Here is a 21,043-nt window from a genome sequence, read left to right as displayed (position 1 = left end):
TCTTGATGCGAATGGAAGGGGAGAGGGAGTGGCAAAGGGGAGGGTAGCGGGTGGGAGGGACGTTTTGGGGGGAAGCCATTGTAATCTATAAGCTGTACTTTGGAAATTTATATTCATTAAATAAAAGTTTAAAAAAATAAAAAAAATAAAAAATATACTCACAGTGTTTCGGTGTGTATAAGTATCATGATTATTTCCATTGTAACTCTTACTTAGTTTTTTTGCCATTTATTTCCTTTGTTCCTTGTCCCTCTCTCAGTTCCTCTTTTCTTCTTCTCTCTTCCTTCCCTGATGGGGAGGTAGAAGGCACTTTGACACAATTTCAAAATGTTTCTTTTCTTTTCTTTTTTTTTTCTTTTTTTTTTTTTTTAAGAGATCTATATCCCTTACCAAATTCTGGTCATTCCATAACATACTCGGTGAACATAAAAATGCTTTAAATTTCCTGGTGCAGGAAATCTGATTTGTCAAGTATTATGAAGTAAAAAAATGTATAGGTAAATATGATGACTAAGAAAGACAAAATTTATCTTAATACAGGCTAAGCTATTTCCATAGATTGTGCTAACTTTCTTTTAGTAAAAATAGTGTGTTACTGGAGCTATATTGTATTATGGCAGGTAAAGCAACCGCATGAGACTCTGGCATCCCTTATGGGCACCAATTCTTGTCCTGGCTGTTCCATCTCCAATCCAGCTCCCTGGTAATGGACTGGGAAAAGCAGCAGAAGATGTTCCAAGTGCTTGGGGCTCTGAATCCAGGTGGGAGACCCCAGTGAAGCTCCTCGCTCTTGGTTTCATTTTGGCTCAGCCCTGGATTTGCAGCCACTTGGAGAATGTACCAGTATATGGAAGATCTAACACTGTCTCTTCTTCTGTGTCTGTAACTCTGACTTTAAAATCAATAAATATATCTTTTAAAAAATCTATCATTACTAATAAGATGCATGCTTGAAATATATATATATAAATATACAATATGTATATCCTTGTACTGTATATATATATAAATATATACAATATATATCCTTGTGTATATCCTTGTGCTGTGTGTGTATATATATATATATACAATGTGTATATCCTTGTGCTGTGTGTATATATATATATATACAATGTGTATATCCTTGTACTGTGTGTGTATATATATAAATATACAATGTGTATATCCTTGTACTGTGTGTGTATAAATATATATGTATACAATGTGTATATCCTTGTACTGTGTGTGTATAAATATATATGTATACAATGTGTATATCCTTGTACTGTGTGTGTATATATACATATATACAATGTGTATATCCTTGTACTGTATATATATATAAATATACAATGTGTATATCCTTGTACTGTATGTATATATTTACAATGTGTATATCCTTGTACTGTGTGTATGTATATATATACAATGTGTATATCCTTGTACTGTGTGTGTATATATATATACAATGTGTATATCCTTGTACTGTGTGTGTATAAATATATATGTATACAATGTGTATATCCTTGTACTGTGTGTGTATAAATATATATGTATACAATGTGTATATCCTTGTACTGTATATATATATATATATACAATGTGTATATCCTCGTGCTATGTGTATATTTATATATATATATACAATGTGTATATCCTTGTACTGTGTGTATATATATAAATATACAATGTGTATATCCTTGTACTGTGTGTATGTATATATATACAATGTGTATATCCTTGTGCTATGTGTATATTTACATATATATATACAATGTGTATATCCTTGTACTGTATATATATATATATATATATATATACAATGGGTATATCCTTGTGCTGTTCTAAGGAGGTAGATTAATCATGAAACTGATGAAGCTCAACATTTTAGGTCCTTCCCTCATACAAGCTTCTTTCAAGTATCTTATTATTAATTTTTAAAAATGCTTTTTATTCATTTGGGAGAGACAAACAGATCTCCTCTCGAGTGATTGATTCACTTCCCCCAAACCCCAACAGCCGTGACTAGTTTAGTTCAAAGGCAGCAGCCTGGAGCTCAGACAGGATCTCTCCATGACTGCTGCCTCCCAAGGTGCATGTTACCAGGAAACTGCAATCAGGCTCTAATACAGAAACTCTGATATGGGATGTTGCTGTTCCAAGCAGGTCCTAACTATGAAACCAAACACCCATCCCTGAATTTTTAATTATGTAACGTTTCTTTAGAATTCTGCCTCCATGTCGCACTATTACAGTATTTTTAGTCCTTTCAAAACATTGCATGATCTCCCTCCCAAAAGTGTTTATGTTCTTATGAAGCATGGCAGTATAAAAAGGAGTAATGAATCTAGCAATATTTAATACACTAAAGAATGAATCCAATAAAAACAGTAGATTTGATTACTTGGGCAAGCATTGAATGCTGGATATTATAGTCTTGATTGCTGCAAACAACTCAAACACAGCCTCTGCTTTGGTTATGAAGACATAAGCAACATAAGAACAAACCAACAACTCTTCTATTTAATCATCAGTTGACACTATGAATAAAAGGAAATGAAGAATCTAATCTATACAGTTGGATTATATAGCATTGGAGTGCTATAAGGTCAGGCCTCAACAAATATATATATATATATATATATATATATATATCTTAAAAATGTGTCCCATTCTATCCTCCTGAACTATAATAAGTTTCACCTGCTAAGGGCAAATTTTTATGAGTCTCACAATTTATCATTTATGCCCTTGTACTTACCAAACATGTTTTTATCATCATAAATCTGAAGGAGCTTAGTCATCATGTAAATCAATTACGGGTCAAGAAACTTTCTCATATCTAATTCCATTCTCACTGACTTGGCTTAAAATCAAAACCTATAAAATGTAAATAGTACCAGGAACATTTTATGTTGAACTCATTTTTTAGAAAAAGAAACTATGACTTAATGGATTATTGTACTGATGGGTTCTAAGTATGTGATGTTTGGCAAAAAAATTCACATTTTTAAAGCCTCTGTCACCATAGATTTAATAATGCTACTCATTTTATTGGGAAATGGAGAAGATTAAAGTCTATAACATTAATTAAGGAAGATCAATATGGAAAATGTCAGTAAATGTTAGTTAGTGTTACTTAGTTATGTTTCTAATAGAAAATGGCATTGATAGTTAACACTATCTAAAATATTGCAGAATAGGTTTACAAAGGTAAAAAAGAAGCCGGCGCCGTGGCTCAATAGGCTAATCCTCCACCTTGCGGCGCCGGCACACCGGGTTCTAGTCCCGGTCGGGGCGCCGGATTCTGTCCCGGTTGCCCCTCTTCCAGGCCGGCTCTCTGCTGTGGCCAGGGAGTGCAGTGGAGGATGGCCCGGGTGCTTGGGCCCTGCACCCCATGGGAGACCAGGAAAAGCACCTGGCTCCTGGCTCCTGCCATCGGATCAGCGCGGTGCGCCGGCTGCAGCGGCGGCCATTGGAGGGTGAACCAACGGCAAAGGAAGACCTTTCTCTCTCTGTCTCTCTCTCTCACTGTCCACTCTGCCTGTCAAAAAAAAAAAAAAAAAAAAAAAAAAAAAAAAACACGGCTGGGACTGGCACTGTGGTGCAGCGGGTTAATGTCATGGCCTGAGGCGCCAGCATTCCATATGGGTGCCGGTTCGAGACCCAGCTGCTCCTCTTCCAATCCAGCTTTCTGCTTTGGCCTGGGAAAGCAGTAGAAGATGGCCCAAATCCTTGGGCCTCTGCACCCGCATGGGACACCAGGAAGACACACCTGCCCCTGGCTTCGGATCAGCGCAGCTCTGGTGGTTGCTTCCATCTGAGGAGTGAACCATCAGATGGAAGACCTCTCTCTCTCTCTTTGCCTTGCAACTCTCTGTGTAACTGACTTTCAAATAAATAAATATTTAAAAAAAGAAAAGCATGGCTATAATTGGGCAGTGAAAAACCAATATGGTCTCTCACTATTTAGAAAGACATGATGAAAGTGTGAGTAAAGCATTTCAAATGAGAATTTTGGATTCTAGATGGGACATGAAGTGGTATTGACTGTATAATTAACAGAGGATTTTTTAATTAGGCAAAACAAATAGCAACAAGGGCAATAGAAAATATAAAATGGTCTTAAAAAGCTCATGGGAAATGAATTTATGAAGAAACTATGCACGTATTTTAAAGTTTTTGAAACAAAATTACTTGTAAATTGCATTTTTCATGGATAATTTTTTTAAAAGATTTATTTCTTTATTTGAAAGGCAGAGTTACAGAGAGGCAGAGGCAGAGAGAGAAAGTCTTCCATCCACTGGTTCATTATCCAAATGACTGCAATAGCTAGAGCTGGACTGACCTAAAGTCAGGAGCCAGGAGCTTCTTCTGGGTCTCCCTTGCGGGTGTGAAGGCTAAAAGACTTGGGCCATCTTCTACTGTTTTCCCAGGCCATAGCAGAGCGCTGGATTGAAAGTAGATGCAGGGGCCAGCGCTGTGGCACTGTGGGTTAATGCCCTGGCCTGAAGCACCAGTATCTCATATGGGCGTCGGGTTGAGAACTGGTTGCTCCACTTCCAGTTCTAGTCCCAGCTGCTCCTCTTGACATCCAGCTCTCTGCTATGGCCTGGGAAAGCAGTGGCAGATGTCCTAAGTCCTTGGACCCCTGCACCCGCATGGGAGACCCGGAAGAAGCTCCTGGCTCCTGGCTCCTGGCTTGGATCTGCGCAGCTCTTGCCATTGCGGCCAACTGGGGAGTGACCCATCAGATGGAAGACTTCTCTCTCTCTCTTGCTCTCGCTCTCACTCTTGCTCTCTCTTTCTCTCTGCTTCTCCTCTCTCTGTGTAACTCTTTCAAATAAATAAATAAATAAATAAATCTATCTTTTTAAAAATAGAAAGTAGATGTGGGGCCACTGCTGTGGTACAGTGGGTTAAGCCGCTGCCCACAATGCTGACATCCCTTATGAGAGCCATCTTGAGCAGTGCCTGGGAAAGCAGTGGAAGATGGCCCAAGCACTTAGGCCTCTGCCCACAAAGGAGACCCAAGTGGAGTTCCAGGCTCCTAGCTTTGGCCTGCCCTGGCCCTAGCCTTTGTGATTATTTGGGAAATGAACCAGCAGATGGAAGATCTTTCTCTCACTCAGTTTCTCTCTCTGTAACTCTGCCTTTCAAAGGAATAAATCAATCTTTTTAAATAACCTTGTGACCATGGAATAAGAAATTCGTTACAAAATAATATTTTTCTACTTCATTCTAGGGCTTTAAATATTAAAAGCTACACTTTGAAGAAATGTTCAGCATTATTCAAATAACTTTTATCATTGAAAATCAGAAAAATTAAATTCTGGGAGAAAAATGCTGTTTTAGATGAAACAGAAAAATCAATCTGCTTGAAATTCAACAGAATTCTTACATAATTTTTTGTGCATGGAATACAAATAAATTAATTCTATTTAAACATTTATGGTCATTCTGTTGGTTCTGTAGATAACGAGTTGCTAGTAAAACATTATTACATATTTGATACTTGGCTCTGTAGCATATATCTTTATTCCTATACCAAGTAATTCTTCTATAAGTAAGCACTGCAGTTGAAAAACGACTATAATTATATGTTGAGGCTTTGAGTTGGGTCTATCTGTCTAGATATCAGAGTGTCTCTCATTTTTAAAATCCAGATACTCTCCTCTTCCAAATTCAGTGTAATATATAAAATATTGTTTTCCTAAATAGAATCTCTATTGCAAATAAGCCTAAGAGTTTCAGCATATTAGATAATGCATTGAATCACAAAGTCCATTCCAATTTTAAATTATCAGCTCTAAGCTTGTTTAATTCTTCAACATCTTCCAACAAGTTAGAACAAATTCTATATCCCTAGTGTCTTCTTTTTGATGAATAGTAGAACATATTTTCTACTTTCAACCTCTTAACAGCTGCCTGGTGTTCTTTCCATCTCCATTCGAAGTTAAAGCATAGTTATAAATCCCTTTAATGGGTGTACTATAGCCTTGATTTTACCTTCTGGCCAAGATGTTTTATGGCATGTCTGGGAACACACACCTTTCCAAATTTCTTGCCAGATATTAATTAGTAATTTTAGAGCAGGGTTTCAAGGACCAAGGGAATACAGTTTTAAGAATAAATATTAAGTGGCCTCTGTCATCCTATTTTGGGTTTTAAGACCGCAAAACTACTGAAAGGAGCATTACATTTTTGCCCACAGTGAAGTAAGGAACATGTTACACTTCAGGCAAAATTGCAGCAGTAGCCTTTCCACTTGCATTCCCTTTCAACATTTATCAAACATTCTCCGAATTCCCTCTCCTGTGAAACTATCTTCAGACACTTAACCACCTAGCTTCAGTGCAGACCATTTTAGCAATGCTAACCACATGCTGCCAAAATGCTGTTATCTTATTTGATATCACGAAATCCCACTTTACACTCAAACTTTTCTTATTCTGTGAGTGATAAACAATATCCTGTCTGCAATTATACCCTTCCAACTTGAGGTGTTAAACTCCTAATTATTCTCTACATTTTCTCAGGGAAATCTTCCCATCATCCAGAGAAAAATTATTCCTTTACTACTCTTATATAGCCTTAGATGGTTTCTTCAATGAATATAAAATATTTTATTACAAAATTCCAAGATATAAGGGAGAATATTAATCAATTCTACTAATTATGAAGGTACTTCAACAAGTTATGGAAAGAGGCCAGTGTTGTGTTAAGGTGCCGCTTCCAGCACCATACCCCATATGCCACCATTCAGTCTCTGCTGCTCTGCTTCCTATCAATCTCCTAACTAGTACTCCTGGCAAAACAGCAGAAGAATGACCATGTACTCGGACTGCTGATACACATGTGGGAGACCCTAATGGGATTCCTGGCTCTTAGTTTTGTCCTAGCACAGCCCTGGCCATTTTGGTCATTTGGGGAATGAGCCAATGGAGGGCTGATCTGCTTCTCAGTCTCTCTCTCTCTCTCTCTCTCTCTCTCTCTCTCTCCCTCTCCTCTATGTGTGTATTTGCCTTGCAAAAGAGAGAGAGATTCCATACCCTGATTCACTCTACCTCAAACACCCACAACAGATAGGGCTGGGTTAGGCTTAAGCCCAGAGCCCATAACTTCATCTGCATCTCCTACTTGGGTGGCAGTGACCCAAGCTACTGAGCCTTTATCTGCTCTCTCCCAGGGTATATATTATTAGAAAAGTGGATTGGAAGTGGAAGTGGCACCCAGACCCTGGGACACTGATATGCCAATCAGCATCTTAACCTTAACCGCTATGCCAAATGCACAATCATGTATTATGTATTCAGACTTATGTCCTTCATAGAGCAAACATGATAGTTGCATTCAATATGTGATATCTAGTCTCACTTTGTATTTGAATTATCTTCTCTAATTCAACATTTGCCCATTTGAATATATGTTGAGAGTGAAGTAAGTCAGGGAATTATAAAAATATGATTATAAATATCATGGCATTTTATCATTAAAAATATACTTGTCCCATTCAGGCTTTTATTTTCTGCTGTTAATTTACCCACTGGACTATTTTAAATTTTTCTGTATTATAAAACAATCTGTTTAAGGTTACTTTTGCATAAATTGAAGGTTATGTGGCCTTTAGAAAGGCCTATTTTAATATGTTTCTATTTGTTTAGTAGAATGTTCTTATTGCATATACTATAATTAAGGAAACAGACATGGGAATTGTTGTACACCTGTATTTTCTGAAATAAACTCTTTAACATGGGTACTGGAGAACCAAAAATGCTATATAAGCAAATTTTACTGGTATAAATTACTTTATGCAAAATTATGTCATTTTGCTTTAGGAGTTTGAAGCTCCCTTAATATACTAATATGCTCATAGTGTCACAGCATTTTTTGTTCATTTCATACCTTGGTGCTGTGATGTTCTTCCAAATTCACCGATTAACTGAAAAAGGAAGTGTGGACAAAAAGGTTAACAAAATTCTCAGAAATCACAGCAAATATTTGTTGTCAATGAATGAACAAACGAATGGAAGCTAGCAAAGAGAAATTTTGGACTCTAGGAAAAGAAGTGATCTTTTCTTGGGGAACAAAATGCATGGAGCTGTTTTTTATTATCTAGTTCTGTGATAATGATGGTGAGTCTCTGCTCTGCCATAATCTCTTTACTCAACGTTTTATGTTACTGAATTGATACTTTTCCTGAGCAGGTTTTCTAAATACCAAGCCATTGAGGTACATAAAATTGGATGGTGATTAAAACACAAAGTGTAGACATTTGGAGTCCCAAACTGGGAGGATATTAGAAATGTTGGGAGCAGCTGTTTGGTCTAGTAATGAGGACACCATCCATATCCCACATTAGAGTACTTGGGTTTAAATCCAAGCACCACTCATAATTCCAACTTCTGCTAACGGACACCCTTGGAGACAACAGGCAATCACTCAAGTATTTGTGTCCTGACCACTCACATGGGAGACCTGGACTGAGTTTCTTTCCTGAACTCAGTCATTGTGGGTATGGAACTAGTTGATAGAATCTCTCTCTTTCTCTCTCAAATAATAGTAGTCATAAAAGAATATTGACTGTTCTATTATAGCACTTTTAGTAATATCTGTGATCAAAGTATTCTGATGCTAAATTACAGAGTTTCATAGCATTTTTTATCTAGGTCCCATTTTTCATAATACAGACATTGATGTGTTTCCCCCACTTAACAAAACTTTATATTTGTTTTTAAAATTGTTAAATTAGTAATTTTTATATATCTCAACAAAAAATTAAATAAAATGTCACTACTCTAATATTTTACATAGTTTTAACTTTTTTTTCATAGTTTTAACTTTTCAATGCAATCTGTTATGTGCACTCAAAAATTAGAGAAGAAAATATGTTTTAAAATTTCAACATGAAAATTATTTCAGTGGTTATTCATCTTCCTCTAAGGTAAAATACATATATCTAGGCCAATTGTCATATTGTCCTCTAATAGTATTTTCCCACTCTAAATCATTGTAAGTTTATTTTAAAAAGTTAAGTATTGTGAATTAAGTTGTGCTCCCCCCCTCAACTGCCATTATAAGTATAAGCCTCGCTCCTACTCTGACTTTATATGGAGATAGGTCCTACAAGGAGGTGATTTTGGCTAAATGGTGTCATAAGGATGGGTTCTAATCCAATGACTTGTATCCTTATAGGAGAGGAGGGCACACCAGCTTGTCTGCACTGGCTCTCTCCTCCCTCTTGCCATGTGCAAGACAGAATAAGAGAGCTTATTCAAAACTGAATTATCTGGTGTCTGACCTTGAGATTCTAATTTCCAGAGCATTAGGAAAATAAATTTGTTTATTTAAACCATGCAGTCTGTGGTACATTGTTATAACAGCCCTACTCAACTAATCTATTAAGACATTCAGTTACTTTGAATATTTGATTACAAAACCAAAATAGCAAGGTTCACTGGATGGATAAAGACTCATTGTTAAGTACATTAGATTTTTTGTCAAAATATATATGAGGATTACATATGCATATAGTTTTCTTCTTATTTCAAAAGTAATAGGCCTCCTAGAAATGATCAATTTTCCTTAGTTCTGCGAATTGAAAACTATTGTATTTCCTTTGAAATTTTACCTTTTACAGCACATAAGAAATGCTAATATATTGAAAAGTTTTATCATTTTCTTCAGTTTAAATAATGTGACTTTAAATACACTTATGCAGGAGCAACTAATAACTAATAATTAAAAGAAGTCACATGGAACTCGAAACAGTTTCTTAATTGCAACTCATTAAACTAAATTGCAGCATATTATCACTATTATAACACCCAAAATAGAATTTCTAATGGTCTTTCTGTCACTCTTCCATGAATTTTAGCATTAACTTATAATACAGGATATTAAAAGTAACTTTTGTAGTGAGGTGGCCTTTATGTTATACATTATAGAATATAAATTGTTTTTAAAATCTCAGAAATTACTGGAAGGAAAATATTTGAATTTTCAGTCAATATTAGTAGCTTGCTCAAAGTTGTAAGAACCAAACTAGATGAAAGTAGTTTCTATCATTTGCATAAGCTCTTTTAAATAACTTTAATGTTTGTAATAATTCATGATGCAGTATTTTAATATTCTAGATAGCTAAGAAAAATTAATCCTACTAAAAACTACAAAATAAAACTGCCATACTGAAATAAATTCATAGTCTTCATTCTGTGTAAATTCTCTGCAGTTTAAATGGAATTCACAACTATTATAATATAATTTTATTTTGTGAATTGGCTAGATAACTCCAAGCATAGAAAGCATGCATTGAACTTCCAATTTATTCTAAATACAACAAAATTATACAATGAATATTATGATTATAGATGCACATTTACATAGGGAAGTCATTTTCACTTAGTGAATTCACATGTGTTATGATCATGGAAAGTCAGTGTTGATTACCGAGCAAGGAGTCAAACAGGAGAAAAGAGAATTCATCAAAGAATGCAAATTTTGAATGATATTTAATTTCTTAAATGACTTAACAAATAACGAACCAAAGCAGTTGTCATATTTAAAGGAAGATTTTGCTCACAATTTCTCCCTGCTTACAAGTTCTGTCAAAGTAATGTCACATATTTAGTTTGTGGTTAGGTGATTTATAAAAATATTCCACTGCAAATCAGCCCAACTGAAATCTTCCTTAGAGGGGTAGGAATTGTGGTACAGCAGGTAAGTCACTGGCTTGCAACTCTGGCATCCCATGTCAGAGTGCTGGTTAGAATCCTTAATGCTCTGCTTTCCATCTGTGTCCCTGATAAGGCGCCTGAGAAACCAGTGGAAGATGTCCCAAGTACTTCAGTCCCTGCCAGGTGTGTGGGAGAACTGCATGGAGTCCTGAGATCCTGGCTTTTCCCTGGCGCAGCCCTTGCTGTTACTTCCATTTGGGGAGTGAACCAGCAGGCAGATGGTCTCTCACTCTTGTTCTTGTTCTCTCTTTGTCACTCTGTTTTTCAAATAAATAAATGCATCTTTGAAATAATCCTTAGTGTACACATTAATTTTTTAGAAATCCAACTGCAAGTTTTATCATGATTTCACCATTTCATATTGTTATTTCTCTTTCAATCTTGTCTTCTACTTCTCCAAGGAAGCAGGATTCATTTAAGATGATGACTTCACTTGCAACCCTTCTTCCCTCCATAGCTAATTCAAGCCAATGTTCACAACAGAGGATTGCTGATGGAAACACGTGTTCCTCTGCCTTCAACTTGTTCTTTATCAGCTCTTCATATTCTGGGTATTTTGATGTGTGTATTTGTGCATATGCATGCTTCCAAAACACAGTTATATATATTTTTGCTTTAAAATACAAAATATAAAATTAAAAACCTTTCCTACCCCTACTTTCCAGTTTAAAGGAATCCTTTCCTCTTCAGTTACCCACAGTCTGTTAAACATTTTGTGTTTTCTCTTTCCTTATCCCCCATTTTCTTTCAACCTGCTGCAGTGTTTGCCTTTCCACTACACTTATGAATGTACTAAGGATAAATTCACCAAGTGGAAAATCCTGCCTTTATCCTGTTAGGTTTCTCTGGGGACTTTGATATTGCCGATCATTTTCTCCTTGGTGAAACATACAACACCCAGTATTTACTTGGTTTCACTCTCTTAATTGGGGCCCTAGTTTACTTTGTCACTTTTATTGTCTCTTTATTTTTTATTCTTTGTTATTTTCCTTGTCCTAAGTAATGTTATTCTTCTGAGATCTATCTTAGCTTCCCTGGCTTTATAATTCCTCTGAGAAATGTCAAAAACTCACAAGACATGCCTTTGGATCCTACTTCTTGCCTGTTTCTGCTACCTTTGAGTTAGTCATTGTCCTCACTGCCCTAGATGACTCAAATATCCCACGTCTTACTTGTCTTCTACTTTCTATGTTGATTATTTTTCAAATTCCTATACACAGTAGCCAGGGACAGCTTTTACAAAAAAATGTGAGTCAGATTAGGACAAGCCCCAGCTTCACATTTTCTTGTAGAGTCTCATTATATTGACCACAAAGTCCAGCCACCTTATCATGGTCCTGACATGCTCTAAGGGGTGTTATGATGCTATATAAACCCATCTCCACGACCATATTTCTGTTCCCTCAGCTACTAGAAACATCGACTGCTAAGTCTCATAGCTTAGTTCCTCTACAGAAACTGCTGTAACTCTCCCTGTAGAAATAGCTGAAGAGATGGATCTCACCCAAGATAACGGCTTTCCTTAGGAAAATCTCACATTGGATGTCAGATGTATAATGGCCTGGCCTTTCGCCTGTTCTTCAATCCTATCTGTCCAAACCTTAAAGCTTCTTGTGAAACTTCTTAACTCTGTTGCTGTACAACTCCTCACTCTATGCAATTCTATTTGCTATAGTTCTTAATGTGTGCCACACTTTAAAAGTTCCCCAATGGGTTCCAAAAGTTCTAATCTGTTTTCTGGGAATCTGCTCAAAAGTCACATATGACATGAAAGTATACTTGCCTTACCATACTGTTCTTTATTTATTTATTTATTTGACAGGTAGAGTTACAGACAGTGAGAGAAAGAGACAGAGAGAAAGCTCTTCCTTCAGTTGGTTCACTCCCCAAATGGCCGCTATGGCTGGCGCTGCGTCAATCTGAAGCCAGGAGTAAGGTACTTCTTCTTGATCTCCTACATGGATGCGGGGGCCGAAGCACTTGGGTCATTCTCCACCAGGGGCACAGCAGAGAGCTGGACTGGAAGAGGAGCAACCGGACTAGAATCAGCGCCCACATGGGATGCTGGCACCACAGCGCCATGGTGCTGGCTCCTTCACCAACATATTTTTATATAAAATAAAAGATTTATTTATTTGAACAGCAGAGTGACAGAGAGGCAGAGGCAAAGAGAGAGAGGAAGAGGTCTCAATCAGCCGATTCACTCCCCAGATGCCTGCAACAGTCAGAGCTGTGAGGATTCAAAACCAGGAGCCAGGAGCTTCTACCTGGTCTCCCACACAGGTGCAGGGGCCCAAGGGCTTGGGCCATCCTCTACTGCTTTCCCAGGCAATAGCAGAGAGCTGGATCAAAAGTGGAACAGCTGGGAGTTGAACTGGAGTCCATATGGGATGCCGGCACTGCAGGCAGTGGTTTTACCCACACCACAGTGCTGGTCCCAGCAGATTCTTTTTTTTTTTTTTTTTTTTTTTTTATGTTCTAACCTATAATTTTTTTTTTATTTTTTGAAATTTATGTCTCACTATCTGAATTTACTTGGTTTTCTTATTTATTTGTTGCTATTTTTCTTTTAAAGTAGATTATAAAAATATAGAAGGAAGGACATCTCTCTCTCTCTCTCTCTCTCTCTCTCTCTCTTATTAACCACTAAATTAGCACAGGGAAGACAGACCATAGATATTCAATAACTACGTATTCAAGAAATTAACAACAGAATATTGAAACCTCCATACCATATCTGAAAACACCTCATGGATTTCAATTGAATTGTTCACAATATTGAGTTAGTGATTTACTTTCAACATTTCAAATAGAAAAATTTTACTATCTGAATTACTAAATTTTCCATTTTATTTCATTGCTTGATCAACCAAAAGCAGTGTTGAATTCATTTTTCTTAAGATCATATAAAATATTTTGTCACTTTCTTATCAATAGATTTACCCATTTATTCATATCTATTCACAAAGTATTAAATCAGGACCTATCATTTCTCATCTGAACTATTTTAATGGCAGTGCAACAATTTATTCCTCTCACATTTTTTCCCAAGTTATACTATTCATTTGCTGCTTAAAATAATTGAGTGAATTATTGTTCACCACAGGAAAAAAAAATCAAATAATTTAATGTATAGTGCACAGGATTTAACATTTAAGACTCTGTACATTTCTTCTGTCTCCTGCATTCTCACTTATGTCCTTTTCCTTAGCCTGAAAATTTAGCAGAAACTTATTTCTGCACATTTACATATAATTTACTACGCTTGCATTGCCTTCACTCTTCTTTACAAAGAGTATTTTTTTAAAACATTTGTTTATTTGAAAGGTGGAGTTACAGAGAGGAAGACAAAGAGGCAGAGAGAGAGAGAGAGAGAGAGAGAGAGAGAGATCTCCCAACCACTGGGGGAATTCTTAAGAGCTTATCAATAGCATTACTTTTGGAAATACTTCCTATTTTTCCTATATTTACAACTCCTTCCTAAGTGGTCTAATGGAATTTTGCACATGCCTGTCTTTTAGTAAAATGTAAATTCCCTTTACTCATTTAGTTACAAATATATCTTCTTCAGAGACTCATACATAATAAGGAAAAGAATAGGTCTCGTTCATCTTTGTTGTCTCAGTGCCCAGAACCATGTTTGGCACTTACATTACACTCATAAAGCACTAAGATAATAAATGAATGTGTGATGTATAAGGAGTATGCAAGGGTCAGAGGAAAGATAGAGAGATAAGAACTTGCTACGATGCATTTTATCCCCAAAGGGTTATAAAAATATTTTGAGGGAATACAGGAAATGATTTATGATCAAATAAAAAATAATAGTTATTTGGGCTGGAGAGAGGTCAAAAGATTACTAGTGTTTGATTTAAACTTCAAGAAGTATGTGCCAAGGTATCTTGGGATGAGATTTAAACTTAAATTTATGAATGGTATTAAAGTCAGCATTTCTGGCACTTCACAGCAAAGGAGAAATTAGATATTTCAAACTTATGAAAATAAAATAATGTAGTGGAATGGTAAGTACTAAGAATGTGCATTACAATGTTAATTGCTAAATGTTTTTTATAAGATTATTCATTTCTGGAAAACTATGCAATCATTTTATAGCCTTTGTGTTCTTTAATGCAAAAATTTTAATGATTAACTAATATTCCAAAATATACTCTCAGAGTTGCTTGTGGTGGTGCAGGTGATTAAGCTGCTTCTTGGGACACCAGCATCCCTTAATCAGAGTGTCAATTTGATTCCCAGGTACTCTGACTCTGATCTGATTCTCTGCTAATGTCCCTGGGAATCAGCAGATGATGGGGTAAAACTTGAGACCTTGCAATCAAGTGAGAGATGCAGGTGGAATTCTTGTTTTCTGGCTTTGACCTGGCCCAGCCCCAGCCCAGCTCCAGCCCAGTCTCAGCTCTTGTAGGTATTTGAGGAGTGAACCAGTGAATTAAAGATCTCTGTTTCTCTTTCTAGCTCTCCCTCTCCCTTCCATCCTGCCTTTTGAATAAATAAACAAATAAATCTTTAGAGAAGATATACTTTAAATATCAGTATTGGACTGCATCAAAATTTTGGTCTTTTGTTTAATTGAGGATAATTACTTATGGTATATTTTAAATAATGTATTATCTTGATGTCACTATATCTCAGTTCATGGCTATTGTGGTGAAAACACATTTTAAATAGATTGAACACTTGGAAAAAGCAAAATATCTGGAAAATACAATTGAATATTTGTTAGCTTTCTAGTGCAAAAGAATAGTCCAGGTATTAAAATTCAAAAATATGGAAATATTAATTAATTTTAAACTTTCTTCAAAGCAAAAATAAAATTAAAATAAATTATGTAAAGTTTGTACTAAAAACAGTAATTTAATGTAGAAACAGTATCCAAATACACAGTGTAAATCTTAGTTTAAGTGGTAGATACAAATATATGTAATATTAGAGTCAGATATTAATGGTCTCTTATACATTGCTCTGTACCTTTCCAGATGTATAATTTTAAAGAAGTTGCATCACCTGTGTCAAAGTTACTTTCCTCTTAGGAAAATTGGAGAGAGTAACTCTGGGTATATTAGATGATTATGCAACTAAAGAGACAATAATGAATGCAGGATGATTAGCCTGGTGTCAAATCCATGATTATAATAGCTGTTAATATTACCATGGAGAGTTCATGAATGGGAAATCCACTCATAAGAATATGATCCTGCTGGACTATAACTTCAATGTTTACATCAAGGATGGAAAATTGAAAGTTTTGAGCAAGTAAATCTTTTAGAACTAATCATGTTAATTACAATCACTACAAATAAACCCATTCTTAAACTCAATAATTTATACATGAATATATATCTAGTAATATCTAAATAAAACTGAACTGGTGGATCAATAGTTTCAACAAATTTTGATGTTCTAAAATTTCGCTTTTTGGCAATCATACTGAATATTGTTACATAGAGTGCATGCACTATAGTGTCAGGCCAAAAATTAATGATGGAGTAAGCACTGTTTTAGTAAATACACATTTGGTGAGTGAAAAAAAATGGTTTTTCACAAAGCTGTTATGAAACACCTAAAATAAGATATTTACCATTTATTATTTTTGACTCATAATTTTGTAGTTATCCCCCTTTGCTGTGATTTAAAAGAATTGCTGCAAACATATTATTGAATATATTTCAGTCACCGTCTCTAGTTTATGAAATATAAGTATTATAAAGACTAAGCTTCCAAGAAGCATGATGACATAAAGGACAACATGTTTAAATATAACAATACAGGGAAAGCAGAACATGTTACATGTGTACAAATGGATTAAAAAGCAGAATGAGAAGGCAAAATAATTGAAATGGAAAAATAAGGAAAGCAGGAACAAGTGAATAAATGTGTCAAAATTGTGCATTGTTAAAATTGTACATATTTTTAATAATTAAATATTTCTCCATCAAATACACATCTGTCTTTCTACTTCTTAAGGTCTATTTATAAAACAATGTTTGTACCCTAAGTTGCAAAGAAACTTAGACTTGCATTGTCAGAGTCTGTGAGGGTGTGGAGACATCCTGAAGGGAAGAGAGCAATGAATATTCTCGTTTATAAGACCTTCAGTGCCACGTACCAAAATTGGAAATGTGAGCAACTACATCCAGGAATGCTGACCTCTTCACCCAATCCCCATCCAGGGAAGAAATTGAAAATAAAAGAAGCAACTCAATCCCATGAAAGCAACTTAAGATGTCAGTTTATAGTTTTCTCCTAAATACTGAGAAGTTTAGGCTCATCAAAATATTCCTACTATATATATATATATATATATATATACACACACTGGTTTTAATTTCAAGTTGAATGGCTTATCACAAATCACAAACAGAAGAACAAAGTTTTCCAATGCCATAAAACTTACAGGCTATAAATTTCTGAATACATTTATAAATTTCATATGTAGAATATTTCTTTTTATGCCATTTAATCTTATTTAAATCTGTGTTATTTTAGTTACAGTTTTAAAAATCACAAGAATTTCTCATTGCAATTCTTTCTCTTGATTGTTGGTGATTTTCATTCAAACTATATACAGAGTCTAATTGTTTTATTCAACATTCCATCCATTATTGTCTTTGTCAGTTTTTAAAATGTATTATTAATACACAGCAAAATAGATGCTTAGCTGCAGTAACTAAAGTTCAGTAAGGCATACATTTCCTGATGTAAGGTAGGATGAATGTAAACCATCTCTTAAACTTAAGTTGTTTTTCAAAATGTATAAATTATTAGATAGTAAGCCAGTGAAAGTAAAGTAAAAGTACGATGAAGTGCAACTGGTACATGATCACAAATTAGGGCAGATAATGCCTACCACTGTTGTCCTCGTTGATAATTGAAGGTTTTACCCTTTTCCAGTAGTTCATATTGTCCAAGGATTTGTGCCTTACCAGATATCGTATGTTTTGATTCTTGGCCCAGGATTCTTAGACAAGTCAATTCTATAAAAAAAATTCTTCATCTGTAGAATTTAAAATGACAGATTAAATGAGACTGACATTTAAAAACATTATAACCTACGATAAAGTCATAGAGATACTGATATAACAAATGGCTAAACTAAATTAAAAACAAAAATGGAAATTGACAATGTACAAATATATTTGAATATATACGCATGAATAATACATCTTTAGATTTGCTAAAATATAATTTTATAATTTTGCTCTTCTAATAATTGAAAGGTGCATGAATGGCATAGATTTGGATGTTTTTACAATTTCATATCACTCATCATCAGTATGGTGAATCTCTAGTTTTTATTCAGGTAAATGAGGAATTAATAGTTAGCCAGAGAAGATATTGGTTACATACATAATCCTCTGCATCGTCAGGAAATGAACATTCATATTTTTTGTTGTTGTTATTTAATAGAGTGACAAACAACACATTTAGTGCTTTCATTGATTTTTCTAAGTTATCTAATTATTCAGTCCATGCAGAGATCAAGATCAGTTAACTCTATGCAGATATATTTCCAACTATAAGGAGACAGACTCCCTTATAAAACAACTTCGACAGGAATATTTTACCCTCAGGTTATGACTGTGGCAGCCTTGGTGGTGATAGATTGAATAACTCGCCTTTCACTTTCCATCTGTGTGTATAATTTGATTATCATTAAATGAACCAGAAAATAAATTTGCTTCTGTAATAAAACCCACAGGCTTTTATGTCAGTGTTTTTACAAGATTTATTCTTTAATAGATATGCAATAACAAAAAATATCCAATAAAAGGCAAAATAAAAATTCTCATTTACAGCTTTTGGCCAGACTTAAACTTGAATGAAAAAAATACGTTCAGGGCCAATGCCTCAAATATCTACAAAACGTTAAAATTATGTAAAAATATGCCTAAGCAAATGTGGAAAGGGCTTTGGAAGAACATGGTAATCTTCCTGGTGACAAACTCAGAGTTTCAGTTACACCATCTTCACTTCCTTAGAAGGACATGTGGGTGGGAATGCTAAGTGGCAATCTCTGGCTGGCAATAGCCAGCATGTATGTCTGTAACTTTCACTTGATTCCTGTCATTCTAGCACTGGAAGATTCTGCTGTTTGCTAAACACAGGTTCTTGTCTCCAACTCACACTTGCTTCTATCTAATGCTACTTTTACCTACACTTCTAGCTTTGTTTCTGTAATGTGTTGCTATCTTTTACAACTGCTGTCACTTGCACTACCACAAAATGATTTTGCAGCATATACTGGGGCTTTGTACAAATTGAGGAAAAAGATTCCTCTCAGTTTGGACCATTCTGCCAAAATAGAATGGACTCCTTTCCAAGATTCGGCTTGGATATTGACATTGATAACACTATATGTGCACCACAATAATGTGAAATTTTATAACTCACATGATGAGGCTTTATGGGAAAAGGATGGCAATTTACCAAAAGAACTGAAAATAGACTGAAGGTACCAGGAAGTGACTGATTCATGAGTTTTATGGTGGCTACTGTGTGTGGTTGGAATAAATTTCCCTGTTGGTCAGGCCTGGTGTTGTTTGACCAAAGGAGAAATACATAGGACTGATTATTGGCTTGCCTTCTTGTAGGGTCAGAAGGAACAGGGGACAGCTGTGGATGGAAGCTGTCATCCATACAACGTTGACCAATAGAGTCTCTTTCTTACACTCTGTAAAGGAAAAGATTTGAAAAGGAAAAATCACTTCCTCTAGGAAAATGCATTGTCCCAGGATGCACAGCTTGTGGGGGGGGGGACTCTTGATGGATTTCACTCTTTAATTGCACTTTGGTCAGTGGCATTGATGAGGGTACAGCCTGCACAACCATACATGAAATAAAATGTTAAAAGACAGTGAATGACGTTTCAATGTAAGAAGATAAGAACCTCATGGGTTAATTAATGAGATCTGAAAGAATTCTCTGAGAATCAGGAGCAACAGGCTATGCAAATGGTATGGTTGACCAGGTTGTAAATGATTGTCCATTTTATTCCATGTTAATGATAAGGAATTCAGAGACTGTTGTAGGCAGAGTATTGGGACATAGCTTCACAGACAGCTGCACAAACGCTGTATTCTGAAAACCATTACAGGTGTTGGCACTTTTGCACTCATGTGTGGTATACTTCAAGTTGATTTATGATAAAAAAGCAGTACTGTTATTTGTTCTGAACAGGCAGAAGGTCCCACCCCTTTCAGATGTCAGTTACAGTTACATACACTCACACTAAGCTTTAGAAAAGAGAAATCTATGAGGGTTACAGGCAAATACCACGTACACTTTAGAACTTTACTTGGGTTGCTTTGAAAATGAGCTATCTTAGAAAGTAATACCTGTTGGAAATAAAGCAATATTTGGGATATCTTACTTTCATCTAGTATTGCAATCAATCACACACTTACGGAGCTTAAAAAGTGACATCCATGTATATTAATATTGTTAACAGAAAGGGAAATAATTCACCTCTTTCAGGAAGATGTGCTTGGAGAAAGCATGAATGAGATATTGACTAATAATTAAGCTTTTCCTCCCTTAGATTGGATTTAAAATACTACTGAAGACTAACCACAAAATAAATAACATTAAATGAAATGTAAGTGTGGGTGTTGGCATAGTAATGAGGGTACCTGAGATACCCACATTTCATATAGGAGTGGTCAGGTTTAAGTACTGGCTCAGCATCCTACTAATGCATCCATTGGTTTATTCCCCAAATGGCCGCAACATCTGTAACTGGACCGGTCCCAAGTCCCAGCTAGAAAAGAAAGCGGTAGGGACCGGCGCTGTGGCGCAGCAGGTTAACACCCTGGCCTGAAGCACCAGCATCCCATATGGGCGCCAGTTCTAGTCCCGGCTGCCCCTCTTCTGACCCAGCTCTCTGCTATGGCCTGGGAAAGCAGTAGAAGATGCCCCAAGTCCTTGGGCCCCTGCACCCACGTGGGAGACCCAGAGGAAGATCCTCTGGCTTCAGATCGGCGCAGCTTCGGCTGTTGCAGCTTTCTGGGGAGTGAACCATCGGATGGAAGACCTTTCTCTCTTTCTGCCTCTCCTCTCTCTGTGTAACTCTGACTTTCAAATAAATAAACAAATCTAAAAAAAAAAAAAAAGGTGGTATAGGCTGCTGAATCAGGACATTTCTAGGACTTATATTGTGTCAACTGACAACCTCACTAATGGATATGGAGAAGACCATTGGTGTGGTCAAGAGGGGAAAGATACTAAAGGTTCTTGGATAATGGAATATTATTTACTTGCCTAAGTGCAAAAATTCATTTTAATACATAGACTCTCTCTCCCTCTTT

General features: G+C 35.8%; 1 pseudogene; it reads left to right on the top strand.

Moving 5' to 3' along the window:
- Positions 1–21,043, top strand: part of LOC127483133 (large ribosomal subunit protein uL3 pseudogene) — a 123,981-nt pseudogene that overhangs the window by 26,754 nt on the left and 76,184 nt on the right.

This window comes from Oryctolagus cuniculus, chromosome 8, assembly GCF_051225735.1.
Source record: "Oryctolagus cuniculus isolate XC-2025 breed Fujian yellow rabbit chromosome 8, ASM5122573v1, whole genome shotgun sequence".
NCBI lineage: Eukaryota > Metazoa > Chordata > Mammalia > Lagomorpha > Leporidae > Oryctolagus > Oryctolagus cuniculus.
Note: the sequence above shows the minus strand (reverse complement) of the source record. Positions and strands in the feature narration are given on the sequence as shown.